Source organism: Mytilus trossulus, chromosome 3, assembly GCF_036588685.1.
Source record: "Mytilus trossulus isolate FHL-02 chromosome 3, PNRI_Mtr1.1.1.hap1, whole genome shotgun sequence".
Lineage (NCBI taxonomy): Eukaryota > Metazoa > Mollusca > Bivalvia > Mytilida > Mytilidae > Mytilus > Mytilus trossulus.
In genome coordinates this window covers 41,198,841-41,202,693 of record NC_086375.1, presented here as the reverse complement: position 1 = coordinate 41,202,693, position 3,853 = coordinate 41,198,841, and positions in this window count along the sequence as shown.

The window sequence follows — 3,853 nt, the reverse complement described above, 5'->3', positions numbered from 1 at the left end:
TTGCTAATTGCAATAAGGAAAATTTGGAATAACAAGCCTGTTGTTGTGAAAAGAAAATGAAGTTCTGATAAAAAGAGAATTATCCATATGCAGACATTACTATTTTTTATCCCATATTTTATCCAATGCTACAAATTATATCTGTTATACAGAATAGAAATTAAAAAAAATAAAAATTGACAAAACAGAAAAAAAGACAATCCTGGGTTTCTGTGATTTAAGTATACCAGTCCATAGATATTGTAATCATTATTATTTTTTTTATGTTTTTTTCATAATGTTAAATTATGAATTCATAAACTCTTTTGGGAACATTTCCACTGTCACCATTTTTTTCTGTATATTTACCACTAATATTGATATAACTCAAAGCATTTATTTGTCTAGCCATTGTTGTTATCTTCGCTAAAATTTCCTGTCATATTCAAACAATCTTGGCTTGAATGTTTCTTACTGCATCTCTGTTAGTAATATTCAGTTATTTTTGTAAATTCTAATCACAGTTGTTGTTAATAAATGAATCTGATGAATTCTGCTTAGCAAAGAAAAGAGTTTTAAAAATTAGTGTGTACCAGACATTTGAACTAATATTCAAATTTTAAATTGCCCAGATAAGGAAACCGACAATCAAGACTTTTCTGACTTCATGGTTATTGTAACTTGATTAATTTGATATGCACTTAGCCCTGTCCATTTTCATTTTTCCACAAGTAGACTATAATAGCGTTGCTTGGGGCCTAACATGCAGTTTACATGGTTTACATGACATTGTTTTGGTTAATTGTCCCATTCTAAACTATAGAAAATTTAATCTTCAACATGATTGTTTCAGATTTAAATATGGGTTAACTTCATCTGCTAAAAACCTCTTGATGAAACTGTTTCATCTGTCTTTGTCTGTTTTGCATTTTTGAATACAAAGATGTGATACTTGCAAAGTTAAATTTACTGTTGATTCTGGTTCATTTAAACGTCTAGAATAAGACATGGGAAAGGAACTTCTATCCAAGTTGTATGTGTATCCCTCTAAAAACTGCAAAGGGAGCCTCTAGCAACTGTGTTGAATAAAACATTTGTATTCACATACATGGATAGGATGTTTTTGGTGATTAGGTCAGATTGGCTGGCTTATAGCGTTGTCAGCGCTTTGATTTCTTATTAGTTCAATACTGTCCACAAGCATTTTAAAATTATTTTCAAACAATTTCCTTTCTTAATTTATTATGAGAGTAACTGCTTATGCATGAAAAATTCCTTAGAGATTTCCTACCCTTTTGTGTGATATTTTATATTAAAGAGAATATTTATGTGATTATATTGAATATAATAAAGCATAGTGTCATTCTAGTTCTTTTCTTGCAATAATTTATTTTCAGTATTGTGTCCTTTTATGATTGTATGTAAACTAATTAAAATTTGGACATCAAAATTCAATTGCCAGTGACGAGATAATATTTCTGTAATTTTACACGGGTCATAATACAGTGCACACTTATAGAATCAATTGTGAATTAAAGTTTCACATTTATAATTTATAACATATTTATTTAATCAATACTCCATCATAATCAATTTCATATTTTAATTCCCAAGTTAGTTTTAACATATAAAGCATTTGATATGAAAGATAAGCTATTATCTCTATGATTTCATCAATACAGGCGACATTTTAATCAGATATGTGTATGTTTCTGTTTGCTGTATATTTTGGTCATTAATATAAAATGCAGGTCATAGTTTGTTTTTATAATGCAATATTTTTATGTTTGTATGCTAAAAAGAGTACACTTATATCATGTTGTAATGTCATTCCAAAGAATTTTCAAATTAAAACTATACTTTCTTAAGTGCATTGATTTGATTTATATAAAGATTTAATTTTGATCTTGCTACAGTCTTTGGGTAAAGGTTAATAATAAATTGTGAAATTGTCGGAATTATCCATTGAAAATGTCATTTATTTTTTTAAATAATTTTTTGGATAGTCATATGCTAGTAAATATTTCTTGAAATTGTGTCTACAAACTTAATAAGTGAAAAACCAAAGAAATTCTTAGTTTACATGATATGTTTTTTTTCATTTAAAACCAAATAGTTGGGAACTTATTTATAATAATTTCATCATTGGATTTTGTAAACAATTTAATGAATTACATAAACAAATGTGAGTAATTGCTTATGGTAACTTGTATATATAACTTTTAACTTATAAATCATAAAAAAAAATTCTAACTAAATATGATAACTGTAAGTTTGAAATATTTGTGATTGATTTATTTTTTGACAAGCAGAAAATTTTAGAATTCTAAGCAAATTTCATACAAACTATGAAAATACAAAAACACAAAGATCAAACAGTGTTTTTTTTCTTCAAAAATATAAAATTTCTGAAAATGCAGAGCATTTTTTGTTGACGGTTTTAGTTGTTGCATTATGAAGAAAAAACAATGTTACATTATCGATATCCTTAAAGTTTACCAAATTTATAAGTGCACTTGAAATATATTAGATAAATTATTAAAAAATAAGTATTAAGATACACTTATTTACTAAACATCTTTTGCTCCAATTGGAATTGCCATTTTCCACTTCTGGTAAACAATGACTCTTTAAGGGCGAAAAATATTACGTCTGTCACCATTTAGAGCGATTTTCTTTTTGTTTATATGGTCACAAATTGTGTATTCACTATTTTTAATCAGATATGATATATGTGTGTTTAGTTTTCTTGTTTTTCTTGTATGGAAAATTTATCTTAATATGTAGTGGTAAAATCCATTTATTTTGAAGGAATGTCAACAAATTGTAAGTTATTGTAAAGTATATTTGTATCAAATATTTTCAATGAAACAGGATATGTTCAATGTCAATTGAATTTAAACTAGAGATGTGTGTAGTTAAATGCATTTTATCTCTTATTCAGTCCGATTCATATCTTTTTGTTTACAAAAAAAACTATCAAAACTCTGTCTGCAATTTTTTTTTTAACAAATCTTATATTTTGACAAGTCCTTATCTTTTAATAGCTATATTTGTCCTAACATCTTGAGAAGGATAGATGTATTATATGTTACAGAATATTGTTTGTTGAATATTTCTAGGATACAAATTTCAGTTTGCGCAACATTTTCCAGGGAAAATCTTTAAAAATCCTGCTCATGTTTTCGAAATTTTTGAAACCTTAATGAACAACACATCCGAGTACTTCAAAATATATAAAATGAACTCTGATTTTTTAAATTAAAATGCAAATAAATTATCAGTGTGCTTCAAATTAAAAAAAGGTTGATCTATTTATAGTTTTACATTAGTAAAGATACAAATAAATCATACCATGGTGGGAAAAAGTAATTGGTATAAATGAAACCTTTCATAGATGAAGTCACTTTCTGCTTAAGAAAAAAATGTCACATAAACCTGATGCTTGACAACTTTTAGTTTTCTGGAGATAGTTCTAACTTTTTAATCACTGCAAACAACTAAATAATCTGTTATATTTTTTTCTTAATTTAACTACATAGAATAAGTATATATGTATATATTGTTTCAGTTCTGAATGCTTTTGATATTCAGGTGGTGACTCCATTTTGTTTTCATATAACTGTCATTGAGAGCAATGAATTGTGGGATGTTAACACTGTGATCAAGTAATGAGCATAAGTGAAACATATATATTCCATCCATTAAAAATATTTAAAAAAAACATGTGGTAATATCTTATTATGATTGTAAAACTGAGAATATTTCTTATTGCCAGTATGCTATGTCTAAGAATGATGCTGGGAGATGTTGTTATTTTGTATTTACTTTAGATCATGCCTTAAAATATGTCTATGGATGTTATCATTAGAGA